The following is a 25621-nucleotide window of genomic DNA, read 5'->3' on the forward strand; positions in this document are numbered from 1 at the left end:
CAAACAGCAGTTCAGAGTACCCACCCTTTTTGGAGTCTCTGGGGGAGGCACTGGAGAATGCTCCTACCGGAGACTCCCTCGTTCTGCTGGGGGACTTCAATGCTCACGTGGGCAATGACAGTGAGACCTGGAGGGGTGTGATTGGGAGGAACGGCCCCCCCGATCTGAACCAGAGTGGTGTTATGTTGTTGGACTTCTGTGCTGGTCATGGACTGTCCATAACGAACACCATGTTCAGACATAAGGGTGTCCATATGTGCACTTGGCACCAGGACACCCTTGGCCACAGTTCGATGATCGACTTTGTGGTTGTATCATCGGACTTGCGGCCGTATGTCCTGGACACTCGGGTGAATAGAGGGGCGGAGCTGTCAACTGATCACCACCTGGTGGTGAGTTGGCTCCGCTGGTGGAGGAGGATGCCGATCAGACCTGGCAGGCCCAAACGTATTGTGAGGGTCTGCTGGGAGCGTTTGTCAGAATCCCCCGTCAGAAGAAGCTTTAACTCCCACCTCCGGCAGAGCTTCAACCATATCCCGGGGGAGGTGGGGGACATTGAGTCCGAATGGGCCATGTTCCGTGACTCCATTGCCGAGGCAGCTGATCGGAGTTGTGGCCGTAAGGTGGTCGGTGCCTGTCGTGGCGGCAACCCTCGAACCTGCTGGTGCACACCAGTGGTGAGGGAAGCCGTCAAGCTGAAGAAGGAGTCCTATCGGGCCTTTTTGGCCAGTGGGACCCCGGAAGCAGCTGATAGGTACCGACAGGCCAGACGGGCCGCGGCTTCGGCGGTTGCTGAGGCAAAAACTCGGGCCTGGGAGGAGTTCGGTGAGACCATGGAGAACGATTTCCGGACGGCCTCGAAGAGATTCTGGTCCACCATCCGGCGTCTCAGGGGGGCTCACAGTCAACACTGTTTACAGTGGGGACGGGGCTTTGCTGACCTCAACTAGGGATGTTGTGAGTCGGTGGGGGGAGTACTTCGAGGAACTCCTCAATCCTACCAACACGTGCTCGGAAGAGGCAGAGTCGGAGAGCTCGGAGACGGGGCCTCCCATTTCTGGGGCTGAGGTTGCCGAGGTGGTCAAAAAGCTCCTCGGTGGCAAGGCCCCGGGGGTGGATGAGGTCCGTCCAGAGTTTCTCAAGGCTCTGGATGTTGTAGGGCTGTCTTGGCTGACACGCCTCTGCAGCATCGCGTGGACATCGGGGACAGTGCCTCTGGACTGGCAGATTGGGGTGGTGGTCCCCCTCTTTAAAAAGGGGGACCGGAGGGTGTGTTCCAACTATAGGGGTATCACACTCCTCAGCCTCCCTGGTAAGGTCTATTCGGGGGTATTGGAGAGGAGGATCCGTCGGATAATCGAGCCTCGGATTCAGGAGATGCAGTGTGGCTTTCGTCCTGGCCGTGGAACAGTGGACCAGCTCTATACCCTCGGCAGGATCCTGGAGGGTGCATGGGAGTTCGCCCAACCAGTCTACATGTGTTTTGTGGACTTGGAGAAAGCGTTCGACTGTGTCCCTCGTGGAGTCCTGTGGGGGGTGCTCCGGGAATATTGAGTGCCGGACCCCTTGATAGGGGCCGTTCGGCCTCTGTATGACCGGTGCCAGAGTTTGGTCCGCATTGCCGGCAGTAAGTCGGATACGTTTCCGGTGAGAGTTGGACTCCGTCAGGGCTGCCCTTTGTCACCGATTCTGTTCCTAACTTTTATGGACAGAATTTCTAGGCGCAGCCAGGGCGTTGAGGGTGTCCGATTTGGCGACCTCAGAATCGGGTCTCTGCTTTTTGCAGATGATGTGGTTCTGTTAGCGTCGTCAGGCCGTGACCTTCAGCTCTCACTTGAGCGATTTGCAGCCGAGTGTGAAGCGGCTGGGATGAGAATCAGCACCTCCAAATCCGAGACTATGGTTCTCAGCCGGAAAAGGGTGGAATGCTCTCTCCGGGTCGGGAATGAGATCCTTCCCCAAGTGGAGGAGTTCAAGTATCTCGGGGTCTTGTTCACGAGTGAGGGACGAATGAAGCGGGAGATTGACGGGCGGATCGGTGCGGCGTCTGCAGTGTTGCGGGCTCTGCACCGACCCGTCGTTGTGAAGAGGGAGCTGAGCCAGAAGGCGAAGCTCTCTACTTACTGGTCAATCTACGTTCCCATCCTTGTTCTTTCGGTCACTACCCACAACTCGTGACCATAGGTGATATGGTCACGAGTTGTGGGTAGTGACCGAAAGAACAAGATTGCGAATACAAGCGGCCGAAATGGGTTTCCTCCGCAGGGTGTCTGGGCTCTCCCTTAGAGATAGGGTGAGAAGCTCAGTCATCCGGGAGGGGCTCGGAGTAGAACCGCTGCTCCTCCGCATTGAGAGGAGTCAGATGAGGTGGCTCGGGCATCTGGTTAGGATGCCCCCTGGGCGCCTCCCTGGGGAGGTGTTCCGGGCACGTCCCACTGGGAGGAGACCCCGGGGAAGACCCAGGACACGCTGGAGAGACTATGTCTCTCGGCTGGCCTGGGAACGCCTCGGGGTCCCCTCGGAAGAGCTGGAGGAAGTGGCCGGGGACAGAGACGTCTGGGTTTCTCTACTCAAGCTGTTGCCCCCGCGACCCGACCCCCGGATAAGCGGCAGATGATGGATGGATGGATGGATTTTCTAGCAATTATTGATGGACATTCAGACCTTCTTGCAGCTGAACACCTCCGCTCCCGCTTTTGATGGTGTATAGTCGGGCTTTCGAGCCTTTTCTTCCCCGGTTTTTACAAATTATGCGTGGACATTCACACCTTCATGCAGCTGAACACCTCCTCTCCCACTTATGAACATGTGTGGTTTGATATTCAAAAATTCTCTTTCATGTTTTCTAGCAATTATTGATGGACATTCAGACCTTCTTATAGCTGAACACCTCCGCTCCAGCTGTTGATGGTGTATAGTCGGGCTTTCGAGCCTTTTCTTCCCCGATTTTTACAAATTATGGATGGACATTCAGACCTTCTTTCAGCCGAAAACCTCCGCTCCCTCTTGTGATCATACATTGTCGGGCATTCGTACCTTTTCTTACCCGCTTTTTACAAACCATGGTCGGACTTTCACACCTTTTAGTAGCGGAACAACTCTGCTCCCGCTATTGATTGTGTACAGTCGGGTATTTTAACCTTTTCTTACCTGCTTTTTTACCAACTATGGTCGGACATTCACACCATCTTACAGCGGAACACCTCCGCTCCCTCCTTTGATGGTGTATGTTCGGGCAATCGAACCTTTTCTTACCCGCTTTTTACAAACTATGGTCAGACATTCAAACCTTCTTGTAGCCGAACACATCCGCTCCTGCTTTTGATGATGTATGGTTGGGCATTCAAACCTACTTGTTGCCCGCTTTTCATTAATTATGGGTGGACATACACACCTTGTCGCAGCAAAACACCTCCGCTCCCTGTTTTGATCATGTATGATTGGACATTCGCACCTTTTCTCACCCGCTTTTTACTATGGTTGGCCATTCACAGCTTCCTCTCAACCATACTTGTATGGTGGGATACTCACACCCACTTGCATCCGAAGACCTCCGCCCCCACTTTTGTTGATATTTAGTCGGGCATTCGAACCTTTTCTTACCCACTTTTTAGAAATTATGGTCGGACATTCACACCTACTTGCAGCCGAATACTTCCGCTCCACCTTTTAGGTATCTATGGTTGGCATTTGCACCTTTTTTTACCCTCTTTTTATACTGATTGCTGAAGATTAAGTTGTACTTTCTCAAACTACAACATTTTTTTAATTGTTGAAAATTGATTTGAAGTGGATAAATTACGAGGACAAACAGTTTTAAGTCAGGCTGATAGAAGGAATTAATTTTATAGAAAAATCTGTACTTCGTCATTTGTCGAGAGATGCTTATTGCTGAAGAAGTTCTTTCTCATTCTACAAAGTACAACGTTGTTTATCGTTGAAACTTGATTAGACATGAATAAATATGAAGGACAAAGCAGTCTTAACTTGGTTTGAGTTAAGGAATTCGTTTTATAGGAGAATCCGAATTCGTGCATAACTCGTAAAATAGAGCTTATTTTCGGATTCCTGAAGAATGAGTCTGGTTCTTTCTCATAATACAAAGTTTGTTGTTTATTGTTGAAACTTCATCAGAAGTGAAGAAATAAATGAATGCCTATCAACAAATGTGGGATACAAACTCTAGTGCTTCCTCTAAAATAATTTCCTTTCTCAATTTAGAAATGTTTGTTTGTAAGTCACAACACCCGTGACACCAAAACGGCTTTCTTTTCTCTACACTCTGCACTATGAGCACACACACCAAATCAGAAAGGCTTTTTTCTCTCTTTTCTACATTATTTACTGTGGGAACACAAAACCGCTCTCTCTTTTTTTTTTTTATCGTGTGCCAGGGCGTCGTCTCACGTATTAGATTATGCTTAAGATACGAATGGGTTTATCAGTCACATCAGAATCCATACATACTGATCCTCCCGTAATAAAATGGTCGGATCTTATCAAACACACTTTGTTTCTTGTGACAATCAAGTCAGCGAAACAGCGTATACACGTCAAGACACTGAATCAAGTTTGCCACAAGAACTCATAAGTTTGTCAGTATTGCTCTGCCGTCAGCAATCATACACCCATTTTATTTTCGTGAGACTTGCAGGCACCTGTTCATCTACTGTTCTATCACTATGAATTAGTTTATCTATTATCAATAAGGATACTTCTACAACTACTATCAAAGTATGTCCAGACTTCTTATGTTGTCAGTTGCTATATATGAATAAGTGGGTAGCTACTGACAAGAAGTTAGCATGTCACACAGCCCAAACATATAACATTTCAGGACACACCACACAGTTAACAACCACAGTGAAGCATGTCAAAGCCCAAACATGTAACATTCAACAGGACACTTACACAACACATTCAAATCAAACAGTCAGACAACATACAAGAACATATACCCCAGCCGGCATTGCTCCCTGCCTATTTTCCTACAGCTCACTATGTGTGCGCACACCTTTATTCACAAACTCTTCAACTTATACTCTTTTACCGAAGCTGCTACAGCTCGATTGGCCGAATACCGAATAATCCTATTTCGGTGAATTTGACATCTGCCTTACATGTAACAGATTAGCGGTTTAGCAGTTTTAATTTAGTTTGAGTGAAGGAATTCATTTTATAGCAAAATCCGAAATCGTGAAGAAGTAAGCTTATTCTCGGATACCTGAAACTTTAGATTTGCTCTTTCTTTTACTGCAAAGTACAACGTTGGTTTTTTTGTTTAAATCTTTCAAGACATGGTAAATATGAAGGACAAAGCCGTTTTAACATAGTTTGAGTGAAGGAATTCATTTTATAGATAAAATCCCAAGAGTCTGCTGAGAAAAGAGAGTGAATGCGAAGTAGACTTTAACACGGCTCTGGGAGCGAGCCGTGTGCGGGCTAACCGGGAGAATTGCTTGAAAGAAACGCGACACCGAATGAGTGGTCAGAACAAAGCCTCAATACGGTTTTCCCGTGGTGTTTTTGTTGCTGCCTTGTCTTTTGCACAGAGTAAAAGACAAGGCAGCCATCGAATAGGGCCTGATTGTTCCTACTTGGTCAGCCGAGGAGCAAGGAGGGGGGAGCAGGCGTCTCAACCAAGCAAAGCTCACCATGGGGAAGGTGGCTATGCCAACTAGCCTGATGCCCTGCTCCCGCAGTGACGGATAATCGTACTCTGGTTTCTCTTCATAACGTACAAGTCTTTCGCCTTTTACTAAAGACTTCTGTGGAGAGCAGCACTAATGAGTTGTTTCTATTTTTGGCAGGCTTTACCTTTGCGGGTGAAGCCCTTTCTGTCTGTGCAAAAGAAATCTTGTTACTTTGCAGAGTGACTTCTCTGAGTAGAGTCGCCTTACTTGTTGCGACTGTGCCGATGTTCGAAGCTGGAGTGCAAAGTTGTTGCTTGAATGGTGCTCGCTGGAGCGTGCGGGAGTGCAAAGTTATACAATTTAAAAGGGCTGAAGAGTGCTCAGTGCAGCGGGTGGGCGGAGGTTCATCGTGACACTCTGGCCACCTATGGTCATAAAAAGAACACCGCTACAAGTGCGCATTGTGCCAGGAAGGGCCCTCGGACGTGAAGCAGTGGACAGTTATCGCTTATCGGCCTTTTGGCTAAGATCAAGTGTAGTATCTGTTCTTATCAGTTTAATATCTGATATGTCCTCTATACGAGGACTACATATTAAATGGATTTTTAGCAATAGGAGTTGAAAAAGTAGCTTGCTCCGTTCACTCCAAGCATTGACCGGGTACTGCAGTGCCGCTGGGAACGGTGCGCTCTTCTCTGCTGTTGTGAAAAAGCAAACAGCGGTGCAGGATGCAAGTTTCCCCATACCCCTCTCCCTTCTGGCTCCTGTACACAGCACACACTCACACATGAAGGGTTTTGGGGGCGTGTGTGTTCGGTGGGGTGTAGTGGACTCTGCAGTAGTTGCACTCTGCAGTTCCCCGCCCCTGTTTTAATTACACCTTAGACATTACTACTTATCAAACACACTCACACACACACATTAGGTCTTGGGGGGTGGTTACACTGAGTGGCATCTGGTGGGCAGGGCTCTTTGGGTATGTAGGCTGCCCAGAGGGCCACGCTCCCAGTTCTACAAGTTTGGCTGCCCCTCAATTTTAATTGCTCACTATTAGAAAATATTGAAGAGCCAGAAGGGTGAGGGGAGGGGTCTTCTTCGCACACCCCTGCTTCCTGGTTGCTGCTCAGGGCGGGAGGGGCCAGGAGGATTAATTAATTGTTCTGCTGGTTTGGGGTCTGTGGTGGCTGGGGGGCTGCTGGCCCCCTGGTGTGCCCGCTGCACTACACCCCAGCGGAGTCGAGGGAGGGAGGACGTGTGGATGTATGGGACATGAAAGTGTGTGTGGTAATGATTGGGCCTGGATCTTGGACTTGCTGTCGCCTGGCCTGCCTGTGCTTCTCCCGATGGGGGGGGTGGCGTGGCCTCTCCCCGCTGCTCGCGACTTCACCCACCTGTGGGCACGTCTTGACTCCCAGGGCACTTGGCCAGGGGTGCTGGGGCAGGCGCTGATCCACTGTGTGGCTGCCTGGGGCGCTTGGCCCTCCTGGGTATTGGGTGGGGCCTCTGACGGGGGGTTTGGGGGCCCGGATCCAGTGCACGGCCCATGTCTGGGCGGCTGGGGCCTGGTGACGTCGGTGGGCTGTTGCCACTGGCTCCCGGAGGGCCTCTGCCCTATGCTTATGGGGGCTCTTTCCGGGGGCTTCCTCTGCAGTCTTCTGGGTTGATGCGTGGTTGCCCCTGCGGTGGGCTTCCTGGGTTCTGTGCTCTGTGGGGGCTGCTGGTGGCCTGGGTCTTGTGGCCCTCTCTGCCTGCTTCTGATTGCTTGGGGTGGCTGTGGATTGTGGCCCTGTACGCTTATACACTCATAACTAAGCACGGTTATCATGTAGGTCCTGTGCCATGGGTGTTGCATGTTCTCACACACACACAACCACATTCATTAGTCCAGTAGCATGGTCACTAAGCAGTTGATGTATTATCATGTCGTCTCAGGTCATCTATATCCACAGCTGTGTTGTATGCGATTGCCGCTTCTTGTGCTTATTTTTGTTTGTTTGTGTGTTTGTTTTTTCTCTGCTTGTCTGCTTTCAGGTGCTCCTGGCGCTAAGGCTGGATTCCCCTCAGAGGCCATGGATTGTTGTCTGTTTTGTTTTTTACAGGTGTAGCAGCTGGTTGTCTGGTTTTTGTTTCTATTTTTGTTCTGTTTCCTCTTCTTTCCTCTTCTTCTTTCCTTGTCCCCCGGTCCGGTTCAGTTCTATTACATGTCATATATTGTAAACAGAAATAAATAAATGGGCATCAAGGGGAGCTTTACATTTATAAAACTTCCCTTGGCAAAGCAAATCTGTTTGGCATCAAAGGTATTCAGACTACAATTCTGCTGCCATAATGCTGAACATGATAAGGGAAAAAAAAAAAAAGTAAAGAAGACAGTTCTGCCGAAAGCCAGGGACTAGACCTGTTCTAAGTTCTATACTTTTTAAAAGGGGCGTGTTTATCAACTATGGAATTAGAAGATTTACAAAAAGTATAACTATTCAACAGATCAGTTAAAAAAAAGCCTGCTCATGGAGATGTTTCAGGATCTGGATACCAAGCGTGGACCTAATGTTTTCATTTTTGCAATTCTGATACAGGCTATTGAGCAGTGATAACTAACACCAAGTTCAGATACTGCGGATTTTCTACCTTTGATTTGTTAAGATTGAGCCAATCAGGGACAACCTTGAAGGATCTCTTAAGTTTGGTTTTGTAGGATCAGTAATTACCTGAGAAAGGTTGATATTGGTACACACCTTTTTTAAAAGATCAGAGGCAGAGTTCAACTTGTTTAAATTAAAATTGCCACACAGAGATTGGGTTTAGGCCCCATGCACACAGAATGACATCAACAAATATAAGAAATATTAAACATTTACACATAGATTTTTGAATACATGTAGAGGAATGATACTTTGAAATGTGCTCATTGCGGAGTTATGATCAGTTGAGTAATGAAGGTTGAACTATTCTGGGAAAGAGGTTCTATTCCCAGCATCATGATGGACACTCCTGATATAGAAGGTTTCGCTAACGCATTGGAATTGTTTTACTATTTTCATATGGATGTGCAATGAAGAATTGCTTGCTGCTGATAAATGCAACGAAGAACAGCTTACACATAGATGCTCACATATAGGCTGCTGAATGCAATGAAGACCTGCTTATCCAGTAAAGTTCAATGTCAATGTGTAATATTCAATTAGGATTTGCAATACAGTGAAGTTAAACAATGAATGGGTCCATAGTCGGTATGAGAAGACTACAGGAATATTTACCTGGGTTTACGTTCCAACAGAGATAAGAAAATTGCGATAAATAATTGTTTGTTTGTTTGTTAGTATGTATATGAATGTTATGTGTATAAACGGTGTTGAGTTGTAGTTACTCAGTAGTGTCTCAGTGAAACAACCGACGGGGGAAGCCTTGCGGTGACAACAAAAGCAGTGTTTTACTGATCAGTCAAGTTGCTCCAGAGTACTCCATACAAACTGGTTGGCTACTGAAGGGATAGAAAATGGGGAATACTTGTTTTAAAGCAAACAAGGAATTAGATGGGAAAAATACATGTTTTAATGGGACCCAGACAATATTAAATACTCAGACAGATGGGAGAAGAAATATAGTTTTGTAGGAAATCACAAAATTATTACATAAAATTAGTGAAATCAATTGAAGAATGCCTTTCTGAAGAGCTGTTTACCACAGATGAGCAGCTTTGCGACCAAGCACATTGTAGATCGCTTTAGTGCCAAAATGATCTAATTTAATGGATTGGTTTTAGACATGCATAACAGCATTTTAAGAACAAAGAGAGAAACAAAAAGGGACAACGCTTCATGGTGGAAGGTGATGTATAAATAACTGTGTATATGATGAAGGAGAGACCATTTGAGCAGCACAGCCATTTCGCAGCACAGGGACAGCAGTCCAAGTTAAAGGATCTCCCACGTGGTATCACCTGTCACACTGTGTCAAGGCATCAAAAGAAGAAAAAATCACCAAACTCAAGGACAAAGAGACGAAGACTCCGGTGAACGAAGAGAGAGGACTGACAAACCAGAAATACAAAAGGATGCTCGATGTCAAGATCCAGAAGAAGAGGCTAACAATGCCACGAACACTTACGATGCTGGGAATGATGCCAGCAATGAACAGAGAAGAAGATTCAGTGTCATCAATCTGCAACACGTGCCTCTAATGAGGGGGTGAATATAGAATCCTCAACGATTACAACGTCTCTGGGAACTGTGACAACAACAAGGTTTAAACCATTTTGATATATATTGTAACCTATTGGCTAAGGAATAGTGCTGAAAATGAGGTATATCTAATCCACCACTGTCTGTAGGGTTTTTAAACTAATACGTGGTGGTTTGTTTTTCCACAGAAATTTGGAGATGCATGAATCTAGTGACTTAAACCAGGTAGCAGATGGTTTTATGGGGATCATTGAGAACATATAGTTAACTTTTGGTAGTATCATCATTTTAATGGTTGTAACTCTCCCCATAAGTGATATAGGTAAGGACTTCCAATGAGAGAGATCGTCCTCTACTCTCTTTAATAATTGCACTTAATTTAGCTTTGTTAGCTCTGAGAGCCTGGAGGAAATGTTTATGCCTAAATATCTAATATTTCCTGACTGTAAAGTGGTCGCAGGTATATTCTGGACCCTACAGTTAATTGGCAGAACTGTGGTCTTAGACCAGTTGATAGAGTAGTCAGAAAGTGCTGAGAATTTATTTATGAGTGTGATCGTGTGAGTGAGAGACGTCTGTGAGTTCTGAAGGAAAAGTAATACATCATCAGCATAAAGACTTATTTTATGCTCAATATTTTGGTATTGGATGCCTTTAATATTTCTATCTTGTCTGATAGAAGCTGCTAAAAGTTTGATGAAAATAGCAAAAAGTGAGGGAGAAAGTGGGCAACCCTATCGTGTACCTCTCTGCAGACGGAAGCTTGGAGAAGTTTGATCATTTGTCCTGACACATGTATTTGGGGAGCTATTTAATATCCTTATCCAGTTGATAAAGTGTGACCCAAACCCGAATTTGTTTAATGCTGCGAATAAAAATTTCCAGTTCACTCCATCAAATGCTTTTTCTGCATCTAGAGAGTCGATTGTGGTTTCCAAGTTGTTGATGGTAGAATAGTCTATGATATTAATGATCCGGTTTGTGAACGAACTGTTGTGCCTACTGCTCTTCAGCCTGTCAAATGAAACGTAGAATTTGAAAAGTGACAAATGAACGAAGACCCAAGGACTTGAGTCGTAAACGAATCAATACTGTTTCCTGTGCGAGGACCCGTCAGCCGAGGAGTTGAGTCATGAATGAATCAATACTGTTTCATGTGCGAGGACCCGTCACCCGAGGAGTTGAGTCATGAACGAATCAATACTGTTTCCTGTCCTGCTGACTGAGCTTATGAAGCTGCCGCCTGTCATGTGGTGAGGAAGGGTACTAAATGAAAATGAACGAATCACTCACTGAGACAACTCGTTACTCCCGAGTCATATAAAAAATTAGTTCATATCGAACGAATCGCTCACGAACGAAACATCACTATCTATTTGACGAGTTGTTCATGAATTCGGATTTTGCAATAAAATTAATTCCTTCTCTCAAACCAAGTTCAAACTGCTTTGTTCTTCATATTTATCTACTTCTAATCTAGTTTCAACAATAAACAACACTGTATTTTGTAGTATGAAAAAGAACAAGACCTAATTTTCAGCAATAAGCTTCTCTCGAGGAGATATGAAGGAATACAGATTTTGCTATAAAATTAAATCCTATCAAACTGACTTAAAATTTCTTCACTTCTGATGAAGTTTCAAAAATAAACAACAAACTTTGTATTATGAGAAAGAACCAGACTCATTCTTCAGGAATCCGAAAATAAGCTCTATTTTACGAGTTATGCACGAATTTGGATTCTCCTATAAAACGAATTCCTTAACTCAAACCAAGTTAAGACTGCTTTGTCCTTCATATTTATTCATGTCTAATCAAGTTTCAACGATAAACAACGTTGTACTTTGTAGAATGAGAAAGAACTTCTTCAGCAATAAGCATCTCTCGACATATGACGAAGTACAGATTTTTCTATAAAATTAATTCCTTCTATCAGCCTGACTTAAAACTGTTTGTCCTCGTAATTTATCCACTTCAAATCAATTTTCAACAATTAAATAAATGTTGTAGTTTGAGAAAGAACAACTTAATCTTCAGCAATCAGTATAAAAAGAGGGTAAGAAAAGGTGCAAATGCCAACCATACATCACTAAAAGGTGGAGCGGAAGTATTCGGCTGCAAGTAGGTGTGAATGTTCGACCATAATTTGTAAAAAGCGGGTAAGAAAAGGTTCAAATGCCCGACTATATATTAACAAAAGCGTTAGGAGAGGTCTTCGGATGAGAGTGGGTGAGAATTTCCAACAATAATCTATAAAATGCGGTGAAAAAAAAGGTGTGAATGCCCCATAGAACACTAAAAGGTGGAGCGGAAGTGTTCGGCTGCAAGAAGGTGTGAATGTCCGACTATATTTGGTGAAAAGCAGGTGAAGCAAGGTCTGAATGCCCAACCTTACATCATCAAAAGCGAGATCAGAGGTGTTTGGCTGCAAGAAGGCCATAGTTTGCCAAAAGCGGGTAAGGTGCGAATGACCGACTAAATATCAACAAAAGTGGGGGCGGAGGTCTTCGGATGCAAGTGGGTGTGAATATCCCACCATACAAGTATGGTGGAGAGGAAGCTGTGAATGGCCGACCATAGTAAAAGGCGGGTGAGAGAAGGTGCGAATGTCAAACCATACATAATCAAAACAGGGAGCGGAGGTGTTCCGCTGTAAGAAGGTGTGAATGTCCGACCATAGTTGGTAAAAAGCGGGTAAGAAAAGGTTAAAATACCCGACTGTACACAATTAATAGCGGGAGCGGAGTTGTTCGGCTAGTAAAAGGTGTGAAAGTCCAACAATGGTTTGTAAAAAGCGGGTAAGAAAAGGTGCGAATGCCCGACAATGTATGATCAAAAGAGGGAGTGGAGGTTTTCGGCTGCAAGAAGGTCTGAATGTCCAACCATAATTTGTAAAAACCGGGGAAGAAAAGGCTCGAAAGCCCGACTATACACCATCAAAAGCGGGAGCGTAGGTGTTCAGCTGCAAGAAGGTCTGAATGTCCATCAATAATTGCTAGAAAATCCATCCATCCATCCATCAACTGCCGCTTATCCGGGGGTCGGGTCGCGGGGGCAGAAGCTTGAGTAGAGAAACCCAGACGTCTCTGTCCCCGGCCACTTCCTCCAGCTCTTCCGAGGGGACCCAGAGGCGTTCCCAGGCCAGCCGAGAGACATAGTCTCTCCAGTGTGTCCTGGGTCTTCCCCGGGGTCTCCTCCCAGTGGGACGTGCCCGGAACACCTCCCCAGGGAGGCGCCCAGGGGGCATCCTAACCAGATGCCCGAGCCACCTCATCTGACTCCTCTAAATGCGGAGGAGCAGCGGTTCTACTCCGAGCCCCTCCCGGATGACTGAGCTTCTCACCCTATCTCTAAGGGAGAGCCCAGACACCCTGCGGAGGAAACCCATTTCGGCCGCTTGTATTCGCAATCTTGTTCTTTCGGTCACTACCCACAACTCGTGACAATAGCTGAGGATGGGAACGTAGATTGACCAGTAAGTAGAGAGCTTCGCCTTCTGGCTCAGCTCCCTCTTCACAACGACGGGTCGGTGCAGAGCCCGCAACACTGCAGACGCCGCACCGATCCGCCCGTCAATCTCCCGCTCCATTCGTCCCTCACTCGTGAACAAGACCCCGAGATACTTGAACTCCTCCACTTGGGGAAGGATCTCATTCCCGACCCGGAGAGAGCATTCCACCCTTTTCCGGCTGAGAACCATAGTCTCGGATTTGGAGGTGCTGATTCTCATCCCAGCCGCTTCACACTCGGCTGCAAATCGCTCCAGTGAGAGCTGAAGGTCACGGCCTGACGACGCTAACAGAACCACATCATCTGCAAAAAGCAGAGACCCGATTCTGAGGTCACCAAATCGGACACCCTCAACGCCCTGGCTGCGCCTAGAAATTCTGTCCATAAAAGTTAGGAACAGAATCGGTGACAAAGGGCAGCCCTGACGGAGTCCAACTCTCACCGGAAACGTATCCGACTTACTGCCGGCAATGCGGACCAAACTCTGGCACCGGTCATACAGAGACCGAACGGCCCCTATCAAGGGGTCCGGCACTCCATATTCCCGGAGCACCCCCCACAGGACTCCACGAGGGACACGGTCGAACGCTTTCTCCAAGTCCACAAAACACATGTAGACTGGTTGGGCGAACTCCCATGCACCCTCCAGGATCCTGCCGAGGGTATAGAGCTGGTCCACTGTTCCACGGCCAGGACGAAAGCCACACTGCATCTCCTGAATCCGAGGCTCGATTATCCGACGGATCCTCCTCTCCAATACCCCCGAATAGACCTTACCAGGGAGGCTGAGGAGTGTGATACCCCTATAGTTGGAACACACCCTCCGGTCCCCCTTTTTAAAGAGGGGGACCACCACCCCAATCTGCCAGTCCAGAGGCACTGTCCCCGATGTCCACGCGATGCTGCAGAGGCGTGTCAGCCAAGACAGCCCTACAACATCCAGAGCCTTGAGAAACTCTGGACGGACCTCATCCACCCCCGGGGCCTTGCCACCGAGGAGCTTTTTGACCACCTCGGCAACCTCAGCCCCAGAAATGGGAGGCCCCGTCTCCGAGCTCTCCGACTCTGCCTCTTCCGAGCACGTGTTGGTAGGATTGAGGAGTTCCTCGAAGTACTCCACCCACCGACTCACAACATCCCTAGTTGAGGTCAGCAAAGCCCCGTCCCCACTGTAAACAGTGTTGACTGTGAGCCGCTTCCCCCCCCTGAGACGCCGGATGGTGGACCAGAATCTCTTCGAGGCCATCCGGAAATCGTTCTCCATGGTCTCACCGAACTCCTCCCAGGCCAGAGTTTTTGCCTCAGCAACCGCCGAAGCCGCGGCCCGTCTGGCCTGTCGGTACCTATCAGCTGCTTCCAGGGTCCCACTGGCCAAAAAGGCCCGATAGGACTCCTTCTTCAGCTTGACGGCTTCCCTCACCACTGGTGTCCACCAGCAGGTTCGAGGGTTGCCGCCACGACAGGCACCGACCACCTTACGGCCACAACTCCGATCAGCTGCCTCGGCAATGGAGTCACGGAACATGGCCCATTCGGACTCAATGTCCCCCACCTCCCCCGGGATATGGTTGAAGCTCTGCCGGAGGTGGGAGTTAAACCTCCTTCTGACGGGGGATTCTGACAAACGCTCCCAGCAGACCCTCACAATACGTTTGGGCCTGCCAGGTCTGATCGGCATCCTCCCCCACCAGCGGAGCCAACTCACCACCAGGTGGTGATCAGTTGACAGCTCCGCCCCTCTCTTCACCCGAGTGTCCAGGACATACGGCCGCAAGTCCGATGATACAACCACAAAGTCGATCATCGAACTGCGGCCAAGGGTGTCCTGGTGCCAAGTGCACATATGGACACCCTTATGTCTGAACATGGTGTTCGTTATGGACAGTCCATGACCAGCACAGAAGTCCAACAACATAACACCACTCTGGTTCAGATCGGGGGGGCCGTTCCTCCCAATCACACCCCTCCAGGTCTCACTGTCATTGCCCACGTGAGCATTGAAGTCCCCCAGCAGAACGAGGGAGTCTCCGGTAGGAGCATTCTCCAGTGCCTCCCCCAGAGACTCCAAAAAGGGTGGGTACTCTGAACTGCTGTTTGGCGCATAGGCACAAACAACAGTCAGGACTCGTCCCCCCACCCGAAGGCGGAGGGAGGCTACCCTCTCGTTCACTGGGGTAAACCCCAATGTACTGGCACACAGCCGGGGGGCAATAAGTATGCCCACACCTTCTCTGCGCCTCTCACCACGGGCAACTCCAGAGTGGAAGAGAGTCCAACCCCTCTCAAGAGGACTGGTTCCAGAGCCCAAGCCGTGCGTCGAGGTGAGTCCGACTATATCCAGCCGGAACCGCTCAGCCTCACGCACCAGCTCCGGCTCCTTCCCCAACAGAGAGGTGACATTCCACGTCCCAAGAGCTAGCTTCAGTAGCCGAGGATCAGACCGCCAAGGCCTCTGCCTTCGGCTGCTACCCAGCTCACATCGCACCCGACCCCCTTGGCCCCTCCCACGGGTGGTGAGCCCGTCGGAAGGGGGACCCACGTCATCATTTCGGGCTATGCCCGACCGAGCCCCATGGGCACAGGCCCGGCCACCAGGCGCCCGCTGCCGGGCCCCAACCCCGGGCCTGGCTCCGGGGGGAGGCCCCGGTGTCCCATATCCGGGCAAGGGATCACGAAGTCCAAATTTTTAATTGCTAGAAAACATGAAAGAAAATTTTCGAATATCAAACCGCACATGATTATAAGCTGGAGAGGTGTTCAGCTGCAAGAAGGTGTGAATGTCCACCCATAATTACTGAAAAATGGGTATGAAAAGGTGCAAATGCCTAACCATACATCATCAAAAGAGCGAGCGGACGTGTTCCGCTGTAAGACATTGTGAATGTCCGACCATAGTTGGTAAAAAGCGGGTAAGAAAAGGTTAAAATACCCGACTGTACACAATCAATAGCGGGAGTGGAGTTGTTCGGCTACTAAAAGGTGTGAAAGTCCGACCATGGTTTGTAAAAAGCGGGTGAGAAAAGGTGCGAATGCCCGACAATGTATGATCAAAAGAGGGAGTGGAGGTGTTCCGCTGTAAGACGGTGTGAATGTCCGACCATGGATGGTAAAAAGCGGGTAAGAAAAGGTTAAATTACCAGACTGTACACAATCAAAAGAGGGAGCGGAGTTGTTCAGCTAAGAGAAGGTGTGAAAGTCCGACCTTGATTTGTAAAAAGCGGGTAAGAAAAGGTTCGTATGCCCGAATATACACCATCAAAAGCGGAAGCGGAGGTGTTCGGCTGCAAGATATTGTGAACGTCCGACCAAAGTTTGTAAAAAGCAGTTAAAAAAAGGTTTGAATATCTAACCATACATCATCAAAAGCAGGAGTGGATGTGTTCGGCTACAAGAAGGTGTGAACGTCCAACCAAAATATGTAAAAAGCAGTTAAGAAAAGGTTCGAATATCCAACCAAACATAATCAAAAGCGGGAGCAGAGCTGTTCGACTGCAAGTAGGTGTGAATGTCAGATCATAATTTGCAAAAAGCTGATGAGAAAGGGTGAGAATGCCCGACTATACATTATCAAATGCGGGAGCGGAGTTGTTCGGCTGTGAGTAGATGTGAATCTCCGACCATAATTGCTGAAAAATGTGTTGGAAAAGGTAGGAATGCCGGTCCATACATCATCAAAAGCGAGAGAGGTGGTGTTCGGCTGCAAGTAGGTGTGAATGTCCAGCCATAATTACTCACAAACGGGTAAGAAAAGGTAGTATTGCCAAACCATACATGATCAAAACAGGGAGCGGAGGTGGTTCAGCTGCAAGAAGGTGTGAATGTCCGACTAAAGTTAAAATATATTAACAAAAGCGGGAGGAGAGGTCTTCGGATGAGAGTGGTTGAGAATTTCCAACCATAATCTATAAAATGCGGTGAAAAAAAAGGTATGAATAGAACACTAAAAGGTCGAGCAGAAGTGTTCGGCTGCAAGTAGGTGTGAATGTCCGACTATATTTGGTGAAAAGCATGTGAAGCAAGGTCTGAATGCCCAAACTTACATCATCAAAAGTGAGATCAGAGGTGTTTGGCTGCAAGAAGGTCATAGTTTGCCAAAAGCAGGTAAGGTGCGAATGACCGACTAAATATCAACAAAAGTGGGGGCGGAGGTCTTCGGATGCAAGTGGGTGTGAATATCCTACCATAAAAGTATGGTGGAGAGGAAGCTGTGAATAGCCGACCATAGTTTCGAAAAAGCGGGTAAGAAAAGGTTTGAATGCTCGAACATACACCATCACAAGAGGGAGCGGAGATGTTCCGCTGTACGAAGGTGTGAATGTCCGACCATAGTTGGTAAAAAGCGGGTAAGAAAAGGTTAAAATACCCGACTGTACACAATCAATAGCGGGAGCGGAGTTGTTCGGCTACAAGAAGGTGTGAAAGTCCGACCATGGTTTGTAAAAAGCGGGTAAGAAAAGGTTCGAATGCCCGAATATATACCATAAAAAGCGGAAGCGGAGGTGTTCGACTGCATAAAGTTGTGAACGTCCGACCAAAGTTTGTAAAAAGCAGTTAAGAAAAGGTTCGAATATCCAACCAAACATAATCAAAAGCGGGAGCAGAGCTGTTCGACTGCAAGTAGGTGTGAATGTCCAGCCATAATTACTCACAAACGGTAATAAAAGGTAGTATTGCCAGACCATACATGATCAAAACAGGGAGCGGAGTTGTTCGGCTGCAAGGTGTGAATGTCCAACCATAATTTGTAAAAACCGGGTAAGAAAAGGCTCAAAAGCCCGACTATACATCATCAAAAGTGGGAGCGGAGGTGTTCAGCTGCAAGAAGGTGTGAATGTTCGACTATAGTTTGTAAAAAGCGGGTAAGACAAGGTGCGAATGCCCGACAATGTATGATCAAAAGAGGGAGCGGAGGTGTTCGGCTGCAAGGTCTGAATGTCCAACCATAATTTGTAAAAACCGGGTAAGAAAAGGCTCGAAAGCCCGACTATACATCATCAAAAGTGGGAGCGGAGGTGTTCAGCTGCAAGAAGGTGTGAATGTTCGACTAAAGTTTGTAAAAAGCTGGTAAGACAAGGAGCGATGGCCCGACAATGTATGATCAAAATCGGGAGCGGAGGTGTTCAGCTGTGAGTAGGTGTGAATGTCCGACCATAATTGCTGAAAAATGTGTTAGAAAAGGTAAGAATACTGGAGCATACATCATCAAAAGCGGGAGAGGTGGTGTTCGGCTGCAAGAAGGTGTGAAAGTCCGACAATGGTTTGTAAAAAGCGGGTAAGAAAAGGTTCGAATAACCGAATATACATCATCAAAAGCGGAAGCGGAGGTGTTCGGATGCAAGAAGGTGTGAACGTCCGACCAAAGTTTGTAAAAAGCAGTGTAAAGCAAGAAAAAGCTTTTCATGAGTTCTGCATGACTTGGGATTTTGCTTATAAAATGCATTCCTTCACTCAAACTATGTTAAAACTGATTTGTCCTTCATATTTACCATGTCTAGAAAGATTTAAACAAAAAAAACAACGTTGTACTTTGCAGTAAAAGAAAGAGCAAATCTAAAGTTTCAGGAATCCGAGTATAGGCCTGCTTTCATGAGTTCTTCACGATTTCGGATTTTGCTATAAAATGAATTGCTTTGCTCAAACCAAGTTAAAACTGCTTTGTCCTTCCATATTTATCAATGTCTAGATCGACTTCAACAAAGAAAAACATTGGACTTTGCAGTAGAAGAAGTTGAAATCCATCTACACATTGATAAATATGAAGGACAAAGCAGTTCCCACTTGCCCATAAGAAAATAAGCTTATTCTCGGATTCCTGATCCTTCAGTGTTGCTCTTTCTTCTACTGCAAAATACAATGTTGTTCTTTGTGGACGTCGATCTAGACATTGATAAATATGAAGGACAAAGCAGTTTTCACTTGGTTTGAGTTAAGGAATTCATTTTATACATAAAATCCCAAATCATGCAGAACGTATGAAAAGAAGCTTATTCTCGGATTCCTGATCCTTCAGTGTTGCTCTTTCTTCTACTGAAAATTCAATGTTGTTCTTTGTGGACGTCGATCTAGACATTGATAAATATGAAGGACAAAGCAGTTTTCACTTGGTTTGAGTTAGGGAATTCATTTTATACATAAAATCCCAAATCATGCAGAACGTATGAAAAGAAGCTTATTCTCGGATTCCTGATCCTTCAGTGTTGTTCTTTCTTCTACTGCAAAATACAATGTTGTTCTTTGTTGAAGTCGATCTAGACATTGATAAATATGAAGGAAAAGGCAGTTTTAACTTGGTTTGAGTGAAGGAATTCATTTTATACATAAAATCCCAAATCATGCAGAACGTATGAAAAGAAGCTTATTCTCGGATTCCTGATCCTTCAGTGTTGCTCTTTCTTCTACTGCAAAATACAATGTTGTTCCTTGTTGAAATCTATTTAGACATTGATAAATACCAGCCGAACATCTCTGCTGCCGCTTTTGATAATTTATGGTTGGGCATTCTTACCTTTTCTTACCCGCTTTTTACAAATTATGATCTGACTCCTTGCAGTTGAACACCTTCTCATCCACTTATGATCATGTGCGGTTGGGCAATTATGGGTAGGTGTGAATGTTCGACCATAATTTATAAAAAGCAGGTAAGAAAAGGTTCGAATGCCTGACTATATATTAACCAAAGCAGGAGGAGAGTTCTTCGGATAAGAGTGGGTGAGAATTTCCAACCATAATCTATAAAATGCGGTGGAAAAAAAAGGTGTGAAAACCCCATAGAACACTAAAAGGTGGAGCGGAAGGGTTCGGCTGCAAGAAGGTGTGAATGTCCGACTATATTTGGTGAAAAGCAGGTGAAGCAAGGTCTGAATGCCCAACCTACATCATCAAAAGCGAGATCAAAGGGGTTTGGCTGCAAGAAGGCCATAGTTTGCCAAAAGCGGGTAAGCTGCGAATGATCGACTAAATATGCCCAACGTCCGACAAAGTTTGTAAAAAGTAGTTAAGAAAAGGTTCGAATATCCAACCAAACATAATCAAAAGCGGGAGCAGAGTTGTTCGACTGCAAGTAGGTGTGAATGTCCAGCCATAATTACTCACAAACGGGTAAGAAAAGGTAGTATTGCCAGACCATACATGATCAAAACAGGGAGCGGAGGTGGTTCAGCTGCAAGTTGTGAATGTCTGACTATAGTTTGTAAAAAGCGGGTAGGACAAGGTGCCAATGCCCGACAATGTATGATCAAAAGAGGGAGCGGAGGTGTTCGGCTGCAAGGTCTGAATGTGCAACCATAATTTGTAAAGTCCGGGTAAGAAAAGGCTCGAAAGCCTGACTATACATCATCAAAAGTGGGAGCGGAGGTGTTCAGCTGCAAGAAGGTGTGAATATCCAACCATAATTTGTAAAAACCGGGTAAGAAAAGGCTCGAAAGCCTGACTATACATCATCAAAAGCGGGAGCGGAGGTGTTCAGATGGAAGAAGGTGTGAATGTCCACCCATAATTCCTGAAAAATGGGCAAAAAAAAAGGTGTGAATGCCCAACCATACATCATCATCGAATATGGCTTTGCTCAAACCAAGTTAAAACTGCTTTGTCCTTCCATATTTATCAATGTCTAGATCGACTTCAACAAAGAAAAACATTGGACTTTGCAGTAGAAGAAGTTGAAATCCATCTACACATTGATAAATATGAAGGACAAAGCAGTTCCCACTTGCCCATAAGAAAATAAGCTTATTCTCGGATTCCTGATTCTTCAGTGTTGCTCTTTCTTATATTGCAAAGTACAATGTGGTTTTTTGTTGTGTTTAAATCTATCTCGACATTAATAAATATGGAAGGACAAAGCAGTTTTCACTCGGTTTGAGTGAAGGAATTCATTTTATACATGAAACCCCAAATCATGCAGAACGTATGAAAATAAGTTTATTCTCGGATTCCTGATCCATCAGTGTTGCTCTTTCTTATATTGCAAAGTACAATGTTGCTCTTTGTTGAAGTCAATCTAGACATTGATAAATATGAATGAAAAAGCAGTTTTAACTTGGTTTGAGTGAATGAATTCATTTTATACATAAAATCCGAAATCGTGCAGAACTCTTGAAAATAAGCTTATTCTCGGATTCCTAAAACTTTTGATTTGCTCTTCCTTTTACTGCAAAGTACAACGTTGTTTTTTTTGTTTAAATCTATTGAGACATTGATAAATATGAAGGTAAAAGCCGTTTTAACATAGTTTGAGTGAAGGAATTACTTTTATAGATCCCAAATAATGCAGAACTCCTCAAAAGGGGCGTATGGCTTAATCACAAGTGTGGTTCTTTCTCATTAAGGGTAATATGAGGATGTTTATGCTTGAAATATATGTAGAAATGGGTACATATGAAGGACAAAGCAGTTTTAACTTGGTTTAAGTGAAGGAATCCATTTTATACATAAAATGCCAAATCATGCAGAACGTATGAAAATAAGCTTATTCTTGGATTCCTGATCCTTCAGTGTTGCTCTTTCTTCTACTGCAAAATACAATGTTGTTCTTTGTTGAAGTCGATCTAGACATTGATAAATATGAAGGAAAAAGCAGTTTTAACTTGGTTTGAGTGAATTAATTAATTTTATACATAAAATCCGAAATCGTGCAGAACTCATGAAAATAAGCTTATTCTCGGATTCCTAAAACTTTTGATTTGCTCTTTCTTTTACTGCAAAGTACAACGTTGTTTTTTTGTTTAAATCTATCGAGACATTGATAAATATGAAGGTAAAAGCCGTTTTAACATAGTTTGAGTGAAGGAATTAATTTTATAGATAAAATCCCAAATCATGCAGAACTCCTCAAAAAGGAAGTATGTTTTAATCACAAGTGTGGTTCTTTGTCATTCAGGGTAATATGAGGAAGTTTATGCTTGAAATATATGTAGAAATGGGTACATATGAAGGACAAAGCAGTTTTAACTTAGTTTGAGTGAAGCAATTAATTTTATAGCAAAATCCGAAATCGTGCAGAACTCATGAAAGCAAGCTTATACTCGCATTCCTGAAACTTTAGATTTGCTCTTTCTTTTACTGCAAAGTACAACGTTGTTTTTTGTTGAAATCTATCTAGACATTGATAAATACCATCCGAACATCTGTGCCGCCGCTTTTGATAATTTATGGTTGGGCATTATTACCTTTTCTTACCCGCTTTTTAAAAATTATGATCTGACATTCACACCTTCTTGCAGCCGAACACCGCTCCCAGTTTTGATGATGTATGATTGGGCATTCATACCCTTTTTTTACCCATTTTTCAGGAATTATGGGTGGATATTCAGACCTTGCAGCCGAAAACAACCGCTCCCTCTTTTGATCACACATTGTCGAGCATTCGCACCTTGTCTTACCCGCTTTTTATAAACTTTAGTCGGACATTCACACCTTCTTGCAGCTGAACCACCTCCGCTCCCTGTTTTGATCATGTATGGTCTGGCAATACTACCTTTTCTTACCCGTTTGTGAGTAATTATGGCTGGACATTCACACCTACTTGCAGCCGAACACCACTTCTCCCGCTTTTGATGATGTATGGACCAGCATTCTTACCTTTTCTTACACATTTTTCAGCAATTATGGCTGGAGATTCACACCTACTCACAGCCGAACAGCTCCGCTCCCGTATTTGATGGTGTATAGTCGGGCATTCTGACCCTTTCTCATCAGCTTTTTGCAAATTATGATCTGACATTCACACATACTTGCAGTCGAACAGCTCTGCTCCCGCTTTTGATTATGTTTGGTTGGATATTCGAACCTTTTCTTACCTGCTTTTTCAAAACTTTTGTCGGACATTCACACCTTCTTGCAGCTGAACCACCTCCGCTCCCTGTTTTGATCATGTATGGTCTGGCAATACTACCTTTTCTTACCCGTTTTTGAGTAATTATGGCTGGACATTCACACCTACTTGCAGTCGAACAGCTCTGCTCCTGCTTTTGATTATGTTTGGTTGGATATTCGAACCTCTTCTTTAACTGCTTTTTCAAATCTTTTGTCGGACATTCACACCTTCTTACAGCTGAACCACCTCCGCTCCCTGTTTTGATCATGTATGGTCTGGCAATACTACCTTTTCTTACCCGTTTTTGAGTAATTATGGCTGGACATTCACACCTACTTGCAGTCGAACAGCTCTGCTCCCGCTTTTGATTATGTTTGCTTGGATATTCGAACCTTTTCTCAACTGCTTTTTCAAACCTTTTGTCGGACATTCACGTCTTCTTGAAGCCGAACACCTCCGCTTCCGCTTTTGATGGTGGATATTCGATCATACGAGCCTTTTCTTACCCGCTTTTTACAAACCATGGTCGGACTTTCACACCTTCTTGTAGCTGAACAACTCCGCTCCCTCTTTTTATTGTGTACAGTTGGGAATTTTAACCTTTTCTTACCCGCTTTTTACCAACTATGGTCGGACATTCACACCTTCTTACAGCGGAGCACCTCCGCTCCCTCTTTTGATGGTGTATGTTCGAGCATTGGAACCTTTTCTTACTCGCCTTTTACAAACTATGGTCAGACATTCAAACCTTCTTGTAGCCGAACACATCCACTCCTGCTTTTGATGATGTGTGGTTGGGCATTCGTACCTTTTCTTAACCATTTTTCAGTAATTATTGGTGGACATTCACACCTTCATGCAGCTGAACACCTCCGCTCCCGCTTTTGATGGTGTATAGTCGGGCTTTCGAGCCTTTTCTTACCCGATTTTTACAAACTTTAGTCAGACATTCACACCTTGCAGCTAAACCACCTCCGCTCCCTGTTTTGATCATGTGTGGTCTGGCAATACTACTTTTCTTACCTGTTTGTGAGCAATTATGGCTGGACATTCACACCTACTTGCAGCTGAACACCACCTCTCCCGCTTTTGATGATGTATTGTCCGGCATTCTTACCTTTTCTAACACATTTTTGAACAATTATGGTCGGACATTCACACCTACTCACAGCCGAACACTTCCACTCCCGCATTTGATGGTGTATAGTCGGGCATTCTCACCCTTTCTCTTCAGCTTTTTGCAAATTATGATCTGACATTCACACCTATTTGCAGTTGAACAGCTCTGCTCCCGCTTTTGATTATGTTTGGTTGGATATTCGAACCTTTTCTTAACTGCTTTTTCAAAACTTTTGTCGGACATTCTGTTAGAAAAATTAACTAACAGACAACGGTATGAAACCAAGAAATCCCTCAGAGGCCTCAGAATTTTACTTGCAAGGGGAGAACAACACACGAACCTTCTCTCTGCAGATTCACAAGAGTTCTCCAACGAGTGGTTGCCTCCCTTGCTCTTTTATTAGGTGACACACACACACATACATACAATCCCCTATGTGCCCAGGTCTGGCTTATCTCTTTAGTTTTGAGGCATCTCCTTATTTGGGGAGCTATAAAGATAACAATCAGTGGAGAGACAACATTCCTTCTTCGAACACAGTTCTCTTTGTCTCCCAACTTCTCCTTGTGAAGTTTTGATATGAAATGGCCTCTTTGGCTGTGACTTTTATTTAATGATAATAAGCAAACTTTTCTGACATTTCCCTCCTGTTTATCATTAATAAATGTCACCCTTCACATCAGTATCTTACAAGTCCTTTTAGCTTTCTGTAAGAACTTCATTTGTATTACAACCTTATCAATTTACACTCAAAAGGTTCTTCACTTTATTTCGTCTAAACACAATTATTGTCAGCTTCTTGGACAATGTGCGACATTGGATATAGGTCCGCATGATATTCTTCATCTTCTTCGTCCTCCTGGAGAAGCAACGTTCTGAACTCAGAAGGGTGTCCCTCTATGGTCTGGACCACCAACCTGGTGCATAGAGAACGGAGACAAGGCACACAAAAATACCCGCACACTACCAATATTGCAGTAAATACTGCTGCAGTCATCATAAGTGATAGAATCATGGCTCTATATCTCCCAAACATAGTCATCAAGTTAGACCATATAGAAGTATCAACTCCTGAATGCTCCTTCAATTCTTCAGATAGGACACTTTCGTTAAAGATCCGTCTGGTACTGTGTTCTTAGGTATCAGACGTTAGAACACGCTCCTCCTTTTTCAGCCAGGAAAGAAGGACACAGACAGTTGAAAAGTTATAGATTCTCCTGATGATTCTCCTGGTGACACACATTCCATTTAGTTCCGAAGGTATGCACCTTCCCTGCTTCAGCAATATCCTTTGCTGCTTAACAGTGCCCTGATGGACCTGTTTTGTTTTCCCATTTCCCATAAGTCTCCCAACCTAAAATAG

General features: G+C 45.3%; 2 non-coding genes across 2 annotated transcripts; both read left to right on the forward strand.

Moving 5' to 3' along the window:
* Positions 1-5714: 5714 nt before the first annotated feature.
* On the forward strand, positions 5715-5828 carry LOC140310513 (U5 spliceosomal RNA). The gene has a single exon (XR_011916574.1). It is a non-coding gene; the product is annotated as a U5 spliceosomal RNA (small nuclear RNA).
* A 308-nt stretch (positions 5829-6136) lies between these two features.
* LOC140310676 (U2 spliceosomal RNA) lies at positions 6137-6327 on the forward strand. The gene has a single exon (XR_011916724.1). It is a non-coding gene; the product is annotated as a U2 spliceosomal RNA (small nuclear RNA).
* Positions 6328-25621: the final 19294 nt, after the last annotated feature.

The sequence above is a fragment of the Leuresthes tenuis genome, unplaced genomic scaffold, assembly GCF_036924035.1.
Source record: "Leuresthes tenuis unplaced genomic scaffold, fLeuTen1.0.hap1 SCAF_6, whole genome shotgun sequence".
Taxonomy (NCBI): Eukaryota; Metazoa; Chordata; class Actinopteri; order Atheriniformes; family Atherinopsidae; genus Leuresthes; species Leuresthes tenuis.